Source organism: Melozone crissalis, unplaced genomic scaffold (assembly GCF_028551555.1).
Source record: "Melozone crissalis strain CALT ecotype California unplaced genomic scaffold, PUWL_Pcris_2 ptg000061l_1, whole genome shotgun sequence".
In the NCBI taxonomy this organism is placed as follows: Eukaryota; Metazoa; Chordata; class Aves; order Passeriformes; family Passerellidae; genus Melozone; species Melozone crissalis.
The window spans coordinates 20,194,067-20,205,436 of record NW_026535839.1 but is presented as its reverse complement, the minus strand read 5'-3'; positions in this window follow the sequence as shown (position 1 = coordinate 20,205,436).

Sequence of the window (11,370 nt, the reverse complement as noted above, 5' to 3'; positions counted from 1 at the left end):
GACTTGAAAGCCTGAAAGTTTCGAAGATCCACAGGATTTGGAAAAGATGCTACGGAATGGAAGAGAAGAGCTGTGTTTAAAAAATGAATAAGCAAGCAGAACTGCTTGGGCCTTGCTTTGGTAGTAGGGTTTTATTCTCTTTTTCTTTTTTGTTTACTTTTCTTTTTCCTTTTTTTCTTATGTTTTCTATAAAATTGAAACTGGGAAGGTCTAACCTCCATTGCTCAGGATGTTTATCACATGTCTACCCTCTCCACTGAAAAATTCTTGTCCCTCAGAAACAGAGTTCCAACATTGTTCAAAAAACAAGTGAGAAATGTCAGGCATGGCTGGAGGCCAAAATGGCAGGTTTCTGAACTGGTTAGGTTTCACTGCCACTTCCCTTTCTGATACAACCAAAGCTACAGCAGATGCTGATGTGTTGCAGGGGCATTTTTAGAAGGAGACCTTGGTGGAAGTGGTGCCAGCAGATGGCAATGAGATTTTGTCCAATGGCACACAGAGCATGGGACAGGTGAGAAAGACAGTGGGATCAGTGAGTATTTGCACCTTACCAAGACAGGAGTTGCATTCCAGGAAGGAACTTCTCGTTCCACCATTTCGATGCCCATGATTCCCAGAGACCATATGTCCACTTTGGGGCCACATGGTTGACCTGTCACCACTTCGGGCGCCAGCCACCCAGCAGCGCCGGCCACGGAGCTCCGTCTCTCCTGCTCAGGGCTGAGCTGAGCAAAGAGGCCAAAGTCAGCTGTGGAGAAAACAACAAACCATGAAAGCCAGCTCCAATTAGGAAACCAAGCAAAAGAATTCCCCACTCTCGGACTAAGAATGTGCTGTTGAATCTCCTGGAGAACTGTCCACGCTCGATTTCCTTGGGGCTTTAGCCAAGGGAGTATGGAATGTGCCACTTCCAAAAAAACCCAGGTTTCTTAACGCTGCTCACAGCAGTGGACTTTATTCCCCTGAAGCTTTAGATTGTCGCTCCCTCTGTCTGGAAGGGACACACACAGAGCAAGGCCACTCTTGACTGCTTGTGGTTCCTTATACCTCTGTGCACGTTGCAACTGTGCCCTCAGCTCGCAGCAGGGGTCCCTGCACTGCCACCAGCACCATTTTTGGGGAGCTGGCAGTCACTCCAAGCAGCCCCACACCCACATGCCTGGAACGTTGCACCGGACCAAGAATATACTGACCCAGCTTGACAGAACCGTCAGTTCTGAGAAGGATGTTTCTGCTCTTCACATCTTGGTGGATGATGTGGTTTGAATGAAGAAAATCCAGTCCTTGCAGGCACTGAGCGAGAAAACAGAAACAGGAGGTCAAAAATGAGTGATGTGATTTCATCCCACAAGAAAGGAAAGAAAGAACCTAAAAGATTCCCTCTCCAGGGGAATGGGGAGTAATGGCAGAACAGTAATGGCCACTGAGAGGAAGAGCTTGCTGTTCCAACACCTGCAGAGCAGGACCTTTCTGAGGAAAGGCACGTCAGCTTTTGAAAGAGCAACAGCACCTGCTGTTGTAGGCTGTCCCCTGCCAACCAGCCAGGATGACTCCTGCTGCAGTGGACGTGCTTTTTCCATGCAGAGGACAAAGTAGGGGTTTGGAAAGGAAAAGTCTCTCTCTTTGGTGTTTAGTGGATCACTTTTGGGTGGGAGGCTGCATGACAAAGATTTTCTTGCTGGCCTCAGCACAGGCTTGGATGTATCACACCAGTCACTTTCCAGAAGCAAAGAGCATTTTGGCTGCACTACTATCCTTTTCAGCTGAGGACTGTGAGAAATGAGTCTTTTTTCTTTGCTGATCATTTCTAATCCTGCCACCAGCACCTTTGCTTTCACAGGCAAGGAATGCAGTGAAGACAGACTCCAGGCAAACATTTAGAGAGGCAAGGTGGAGAACAGCAAATACAAATACAAGAGACAGAGCGAGAATACAACAGCAGGAGATAAGAGTACTGGCACTGAGTACAGGGAGTGCAGGGGCACTGGCAGGCCTTTCACTTGAGATGCTTTTACGTGCCCATAGAATAGCAGCAACACAGAAACAGAGCTTGGCACAGGAAATCACTCCAGTTCTGAGGCCGTGTTTCCCAGACAATGCTGCCACAGCCCTTGGAAACACAGCTGGGATTGCTGACCTCCCGACTGATGGCTGCCATCTCATCCTCCGACAGGTAGGTCTGGCTGATGACATTGCTCAGAGTGCCTCCATCCATGTACTCCATAACCAGGGACAGTTCCTCACCCACAAGGGAGCTGAAAGAAGGAAACAAGGGCATGGAGATGAATGTACATGGCTAGGTTGCTGTTTGGAAAAGATGGGTTGACGCTTCTTTTCAGATCCCTTTGAGACAAAGACAAAACAAAGGAATAGACATTCCCCCTTGCCTGTGCATTGTTTGCCATCTTTGCAGTCTCAAGGAGAAAGGCACAGCTGCGAAAAAGGAGAGGTCTTAGATGGGCAGCAAGCAAAATGTGCAGTTTAGTAAAAGCCCAGATAAAAAACCTGTCATGCATGGTGTTTCTGGAAAAAAGCACCTAGTCTTCCTGGCCTGCATAGCAATGGAAAACAGTGGCAACTATCCAAGGGAAATCCTTGTTAGTTTACCTGGACGTAAGAAGACACTTGAAAAAAATCAAGCTCCAAACCAAAGTGGTGGCTGTGAATATAGACATCATTGATTTAGTAAGACACCACTCATCCGGGCTTTTGAACAATTTTCAAATACCATGTGCCAGCGAAGACTCACGCAGACAAAATGCAATCTCTTCCCATCCACTGGAGATGAAAAGTGCAATAATAATTAGCCAATAATTACAGCTCTATTTTCTGCCAGTGACCAAAGTGGCATTTTACCTTGCATGTTTGCAATATGTGAACAAACATTCATAGGACAAAAGCACAACTCACCTGCCTAAACAGTTGACCAGGCTGGGATTCCTGTTCACCTTCATGACCATGAGTTCGCTGACTTTTAGTTCCTTCTTCCTCAGTCCTTGAAGACGTATTTTCTTGATGGCCACCTAAAATGACATTGAAAATCAGTAACTTGAGAGGTTGGTGGCACGAAACCACAAGGCATGTGGAGCGAGTGATTTTGCAATGACACAGCTGAGCTGTGCCAAACTGCCTTGTGATTAGGCACTGCAGTAATTAGGAACTGACATTCCAACAGCCCATTTCTCTGCTCCCTAGGGAGCCAGTTACAGGACACGTGGGGCCACTGACATTTTGCCTTGATCACTTGGTAACAGCGGTGTCTCAGTTATCACCCACAAACCTCTGACCACACTCTCTGCTGCATCGTTTGGGATTCAGAAGAAGTAATCCTTGCCTTAATACTCTGTGGATACATCCTGGGCTATCGGCAGCACTTAGGGCTTTCAGGGATGCCTTGCTGATCTCTCCCTATGTGCAGTTCCCAAGAGCAGCACTGCAGGTGGCTAAGGAACTACCAGTAACTGTGAGATGGATTTGCTGGCAGCCAGAAAAGTGAACTCAGGACTCTGAAGCTGTAGCCCCAAAGAGCAGGTAGGTGCTCGAAGGCACCACCTTTGTTTTAGCAGTGGAGAGCGAGTGAGCGCGTCCTTCTCTGAAAGGAACCACTGCCCTCCGTGCCTTCCTTCAGGCAGCTGAGGAGGACAAAGTCCCAAATGTGTTTTGTGGGCTGGCACCAGTCTGTGCTTCTTGTGCCTTTTCAGCACAGCTCTGCCTAAAGCTCCAGCCACAGCTCACACCAGAAGGGAAAGCCCTCGAGTGCAGCAGAGTCTGCAGGGGCTGTTCACATTTACCTCTCCTCCTGTGGCAGTGTCGACTGCTCTATAAACATCTCCAAAAGTCCTAGAAACAAAACAGAAGCAGAGAAAGGAGAAGCCATTTAGATCTTGCAGTGAAAGCCAGCCCACACAGGAGATCTGTGCTGGAAATGCCTAAGACCTGCAGGACACTGGAAGCATGGAGGTGTCTTTGACAATGCCTTCTGAGCACACTTAGAAATTCTGATCAGCACTGACAATCTAAGCCCAGTGCCTGAACACATTTGCAGCTTGTCTGACTTTACACTTGATACCTGTTCCACCAGCAAAACGCCTGATGCATAGTTTTTTGCAATTAACATTGCTTGGACTCACCCACTGCCAATATTTTCCAGTTCAATGTATTTTAGAATAGGATTTTCCATCTTCACCATTCTCCCTGAGGGAAACAAAATGCAAGATGTTCACTTTAAAGCAGAGATCCCACCTTCTAGGAGATACAAAAGGCAGCCCCACTGTCTGGGGCTCTGAGCCCTCCCTTGGTGGACAGCTGGCTAACAACAACAGGAACAGCAACTGGAACAACAAGAAAAGAGCAGCAGGCCCACAGCACAAGTGGCTGGCACAGAGACTGATTTCTAGCATCCTTTGAAGGGAGAGACCGCTTGAAAGCAGGCACACAGGGAAGCACCGGGAGATACATTCAGAGGAGACTGAGAGCAGAAGAGAATACCTACCAAGGCAAGTAAGTTTGTCATCTAGAAACATTAAGGAGAGCTGGAACTAACAGTGCCTTTGTTTTCTTGGGAATAAACACTGTGAGATTTAGAAAAGGTTTACTACTTGCTAAGATTAAATTCACCTGGACATCTAGAATCAATTCCTCTGAACAGATGTCAAGTTCAGAATATTGCCAAGTGTTCCCATCTTTTCCACCCTTCAGCAGTTTTCCAGAAGAATGCCTCTGCGTTTGTAAACCAGAGCAGCTCATGCTAGAACCAATCCCCATGGGGCTTTCAGCATCAGGACCCTCACCCTTTTATGAGTAGGCTGAGCCCAAAGACGCCCTTGCCCGTGCCCCGCGTGAAGAACCGCGCCGCTTCTCTTCACCCTGACAGCGCGGATCAGTCGCTCCCATTGCACTCGCCCTCTCGGCACCGCAAACGTCCCCATCTTCCCAACTCGGCATGGCGGGCACGGGCACAGAGGACAGCAGTGCTCCTCAGGCGCCCCTGTGACACAGAGAGCTGCCCAGCGGAGATGCTGACCCTCCTGTGAGTCCAGGCCGTGCGAGGCAGAAGCCGGCCCAGAGAAGGGGCTGCGGCCTCAGGCAGCTCCGCGCTGCAGCAGCTGGGCAGCAGCGGGACCCTCCCAGCTAAGGAAGGCTCCAGCATCTGCATTCCCACAGCCCTCAGGGGCAGGGCAGCGACCACAAGAAGGTTGGCAAAGCCCAAGCATGAGCACTGACAGGTACTGATGGAAAGAAGCCAGAGGCAGCCTGAGCCCCGGACAAGCTGTTGCCCCCATTCAGGACACAACAGGATGGGCTTTGAGATCAGCCACATCGAGGCACAGATCAGTGCCCTTTTTGTCCCAACTGGTGATGGTAGACACAGAATCCACTGGTTCTCTTCTCAACTCTACCAGATCTTATCTGAGAGCACAGCACTGGAAGCTGTTATGGGCAAGAAGCAGATTCATTGGGTTGTGCTGCAGAATCACAAAGGGCTTGATGTGTTCTCCTAGAGACTGATCTCAGCAGGGCTTCTGCCAGTGGCTAGGACTCAAGCAGTCACAGCCTTCTGCTGATCCAGGAACAATCCCTGCTTCTGCCTTTGGCAGAGAGGGAAGCCCAGGCAAACTCCAGCCTGTCTAAGCTGCCCTCAGAGGCAGCAGGAACACCCAGAGCTCTCTCTTGCTGCCTCGGAGCACTGCCAGCACTTCTGTGACACTAAACTGAGCAGAACCCTTTGGTGCAGCTATGGTGACACGTGCACACAAAACACTGTCCCTCAGATAAGAAAGATACCAGACGTACTCTGCTGCTCCAGGGAGTCACCCGCCATCTCCTGTTGCTGAGCAGCAGCTGGGTCAGCACGGGAGGTGAACCAAGGGCTTAGGCTCCACTTCTTCAGCTGGAGAGCAAAGGCTCCTTGGAACGGCGCTGCTGTTTCTGCAGCAGCTTCAGTGTCAGAGTCGGTGTAGATCTGAGACAAGAAATGAGTTGATGTCAGGAAGGTGTGGCAGAGATTGCCCTGAAATGCAAGAGAGATTGCCATTTGAAATGCAAGCCCTTAGGAAGCTGCTGTCAGCCACATGCAGAGCTCCACAACTGGATTGCTTTGGATGTCCATTTGTGAAACCAAATGGTCAAAACCAAAGGCTGGTTTTACTCCAGTTCATAGCCAGTTTCTTGTTCTAAAGGATGACTGCAGCAATGACTGCTCCACTTCCTCCCAAAGACTCCTTTCCCCCTCCTAGGTCTGCAGATACATTTGCAGCTCCTCATTCTAATGTTCTATCTCCTGCCATGAAATTCTCTTTTTCTGCACCTTCCTCAGGACGTGCTTATCCTGCAGCATCTCTGGATGGTTCAGTGCCTGGGCCTCATGCCAGCCTCGGGGCTCTTGGTTGCATGTCATTTGCTGGAACTCTCTGCAGGCTGCCAGGAAGGATGGCGACACTTCCACCTCAAGTCAAATAGAACAAAGCAGTCAGAGACAACAGCTTGTCCCCGTCAGCCAGGAGTCATCGACTGGGAAGAAAGTAAAGAAAAGGACAGGAGCATTCACAAGGGATACAGACAGCTTGTAGCTTGAATTCCAAATCTATGTGAGTGACCATGTTCACCTGCAAAAACACCTCAAGAAACAAGGCCACTTGGAAGAAGTCAGAAGGAGTTCATTCAGATGACTGCTGGCTAAATGGCCAAAGGAGTAATGGCACTTTCTAGAGCATCAGCTGAGATCCAGCAAAGCAGGCAGTGTCCTTGAGAGCAGCTCTGACAGAGGCCTCATCAGGATGGCACTCAGAGGCATCACCCACCCCCTGCTGCTCTTCACTGGAAAGGCAAGGAGGGCAGAAACCACCCCTTGGGTGACTGCAGTGCCTATTGCTATTTCACTTGCTTGCTTTTCTAGAGCCTTTTGCTCCTGAAGGAGGCAATTCATTTTCTCTTTGATAATTTTAATCTTTTCGTCTAGCCTCTTCTTCCTTACCTTGATCCTAGCCTCAGTTTCCTGCAGGTGTGCCTCCAGCTGTTCATCAATTTTCTGTAAACAACAACGGAAAGGACTCTCTTTCATGAGTGGAGTGGCTGCCATTCCTTCATTCACCTGTTTTTGTTGATTGACCCTCTGCATAGGGAATTTCTTCTCCTCTTGGATGTCTTCATTCCTCCTCTTCGCTGCATGATGGCACTCTGAGCTTCAGGCAGCTCTGCTTCTGGCTCTGCCTTGATATTCCGTACACATAAAAGCAGAGCCAGCGACTGAGAGCTGCCATCAGGCTCAGCTTTTCCCTCTTTTAGCCTCAAAATCACATTTATTCAGCCCCTTCTTTCTGCTTCTCTACCCAGCTCTGCTTCCACTGTAACCATCCTGTCCTGGTGCTGATCTCTGCAGATTCCAAGGCTCTGTGCTTCCATTGCCTGTGGGACTCCTGGCCTCCTCAGTCCCAGGAGCTCTGGTTTATTCCCCTCTCCCTGCCCTTCCCTCTGTCCCCTGGCCAGTCAGGCTCACCTGGCCATTCTCCTGTGGCTCTTCCACCTGCTGCCTGAGCTGCTCTTCCGGCTCTCGGGCAGGGAACAGCTCTCCCTGAGTCTGGCATGGCATCTCAGATAAGGCAGTGTGCTCCTGCTCTTTCTCTAGAAGCACCTGCACAGAAAGCAAGAGAAGATGGGTTTCAACTTCCCATACGCCCTTTGTGGGCCAAGACTCACAGACTGCTGGGCTCACATGTTCCCAAAGCACTGTGCTGCTGCTCTCCTGGGTCGTTCTCTGCCCGAGGGGAGGCACAGATTCCAAAGTGACCCTGGCCCTACAATCAGGGGCCACTGAGACTGAAGCTCCAACAGCCTCTCAGGCAGCTGACAGGGAAGGGGTGGCATTTCTCAGGGGTCTGGTGAGGGCCTCCCTCTGCTTCTGCCATGTCCTGTTTGTCTTTCAGTAGTGACTGACACCCCGCCCTGTCCCACAGCTCCATCCTGGCTCTGCAGGGGCTTCCTGGGTGAGCTCACTCCTTGTGAGAGACACTTCTGGAGTTCACCTTCTCTTCAGGCCTGCACCAGCATTCCTCCTTCCTGACATCCACACTCTTGTTAGAAAACCGGGTCATCCAGGAGATGAGGATGCGTGCAAAGATCTCTGATGGAAGTCAGAGAACCTCTATGGCCATCTCAGTATATGGAGGAGGACCAAGGTGTTTCTTCTGCCTCTTTTGTCAACTGAGAATTCTGACCAGCAGTAACAGAGTTTCTCATAAGGCCCCATTAACGAATGCACTTACACAACCCTGGGGATGCCAGTGATGGAAACCATGTGTCATGTAATGCGTGTATGAGCAAAGTCACCAGACCCCAGCTACAGCATGGGATAGTTCCACTCCCTTAGGACATGCAAGAATTTAAAGGACAAATGAAGGCTTCAGGTCAGAAAAGGCTGGAGCAGGAAATCATGAGGGGAAAAAACAACCATCTCTGGAGGGGGAAACATCTCTGCCTGCTCACGATCAGTCAGTGGAACTTGTCTCTACTCCTCTCCTGAAGGGATGCCTTTAGGTGAGCTTTGCATCTTCCACTACTTTGGAGCAGAGCCAGGAAGATTCAAATAGACAGATAGACAGATCTCACTTTTATAATATCTCTTTACTGTGCTGTGGTATTTACATTCTTTGAACAGAGAGAGATATAATTCTCTCTCCTAGGTTTTTTTAAGGGAAGGTTATGAGAAACTTAGAGAAGAAGAGAAAACAATTATTATCTCTACTTCCTGTTCTTGTTGTTTAGTACATGTAGAATGTTTTATAGTGATTGTTTACTGAAAGAAATTTGTTAATTGGATGTTAGTGATAGTTGTTTAGCTTGATTAGCTAATTAGATAAAAGCTGTGTTCTGAGTGTCTGGAGACAGTCACGAGTTTTTCTTTAGTAGCTTTTTAGTATAGTATCTCTATAGTAGAGTTTTAATATAGTACTAGTGTAATATACCACAGATTAAGAAAGCATTTGTTTAACCTTCTAAATCATAGAGCCAAAGCACATTATTCCCCATGTGGGGGCCACCCTGAATCAGTTCTGTCCTTTCTGTCGCTACACACATCAGCACTCGGTAGCAGTGCCCCGATCCGCAGCCGTCCTGAACTTGCTCTCCTGTTGCTTCAGTAACCCACACTCTTGGGGAATCTGGAGCGTGTGGGTCCCTATGGAATGCAACCAGACCCAGAGCATTGCACTGGGAACTGCGCTCTTTGTGCATCTGTGCTCGGGCAAGTTCTTCTCTTGGACTCAACCACACTGATGGGGCTAAAGTGGCTGGAGTCAGAAATGCAGCCCAGCCCCTCCCAGCTCTTCTAATCTCTGAGCACCAGCTGGAATGCAAAGGCATCGATTTCCTGCTCAATTCCCAAACACAACACACACTGATTCCCTGGGCTGCCAAAAGACACAGGACCCGTTAACCTGAAAGCGATGTGTTTCTGCCAGTGCTGGAAAAGGGCAGGAAAGATTGAGAAAAAGCTCCCTTGCTCCCTGGAGAAGGAGAAATTACACAAGACTTCTCCTTCTAGCAAACAAACAAACAAACAAACAAAATATGAAAGTGTTACCTATTCCGGTGTCTAAAGCACTTGGATGCAGTGAAGGGATGTTTGGCAGGGAAACAGCCCTTGTGCTGAGCATTGGATCTATGGATCTAAGGCAGGGATCTATGGAAGTCTGCCTGAAGGTCCCTAATGAGCTCCCATTGTCCAGGCTAAAGCTCCCTCAGCCCCTCCTCCCTGGCCTTGTGCTGCCCCCCCTTGCCAAGCTCCCCTGTCCTTCTGTGCACTCGCTGCAGCCCCTCCATGACTTTCTGCTTCCCAGGGCCCACAGCTGCACACAGCACTCCAGCTGTGGCCGCAGCGCTGCCCAGCACAGGCCACGCTCCCTGCCCTGCTCCTGCTGCCCCACTGCTGCTGGCACAGCCACCGTGCCCTTGGCCTTCTTGGCCCCCTGGCCCCACGCTGCCTCATCTTCAGCTGCTCACGGCCGCCAGCCCTGCGTCCTTTTGGCCCACGCAGCTCCCCAGGCACAAAGGTGCCCATTGCACTTCAGATACAGCAGGCACCATTGCAAGGTGTACACCCTGGTTTTAGCATTACAAGACAGCAGTCAAGGACTTGCAGCTTTGCTCCCATTGTAGGCTCCAATGCAATTTTCAAAGCAAACTACACAATAGAAGGTATCAACAGACACATGCAGTGTCTGGTTTTTGCCTCAGAAGAAAGGTTCAGAACTACTCCCTTTGTTTCTTTTGCCACACTAGACAAGAATGGTCCCCCACAGCTTCATGGACAACACAGTCATCTCCTTGCAGCTTATCAAAGACCAAGAAACAGGCAGACTCAGAGCCCCTATCTGCTCTGCTACCGGCTGCTCTGCCTGAAGGGCAAAAGAGCAACCTGGCAACAAAGGCACCAAAATCCCTGACTTCAAGCAGCAACTCTACATCCCCAGTGTGTCTCTGAAATACTCCCAAGTAAGCACACCCAAGAAGTTTGTGGGGACAAAGCACCACCAAGAGCTTTTGTGGTCAGATCAACATTTTTTAGTGCCTGCAGCAACTTGGCCAGTCTGTGCAGGGGGACAGGTCTCTCCACGCCACAGTGTCCCCTGTGTATCCAACAAGGCTGAGCACAGTGTCTGTGACATGCTCCCTACTTTGGGATCAGGGAGCCTTCGTGCTTCAGGCTGGCCCCTATCAAAATGCCAGGAAGCTGGTGCCTAAACGTGACAGATCAAAGCCCATTGTCCAGCGGTCATAATCACCAGGGGGCAATCACCAGGCCCTGGCAGGACTCCAGCACTCAGCATCCTCAGCCAGCAACAGCAAGTGCTGGCTGGTCAGAAACTTGCAGCTCTGCCCTGCACTAAAGACAGCAGCACACACAGCTGGAACTTACTGGCTCAGAATGTTCAGGCTGTGGTGTGAGCACAGCTGGAGGCTGGCGCTCATCCACCTCATTTGCCTCCTCTTCGGCCTCCTCTCCATGAGCAGAGGGAGCCAGAGGAGAGACTGCTGTTGGTTCTGGGATCTGTGGACAGACAGCAGTGTGAGGGACAGAAAGTTACCTATCACTTACAACCTTATTTCTATTCAGCACTTTATTCTATTCAGCTCTATTTCTACAACCAGCTCTGCTAAGGACAAATCAGAAACTTTGATAACAATGGGATTCTAAGTCACTGCGACTAAATTTAAATGGGCTAATTCAACAGAATTGCTAATAGTTCTGAATTAGACATTCCGCCCTGGCTACTATCAAGAAGCAACATTCTCTCTGCAAAATGAGCTTTTCATTCCTTGAAAGTTCTGAAATGGAAAATGAGGAAATAGCCAGCGATGCCTTTGTTATTG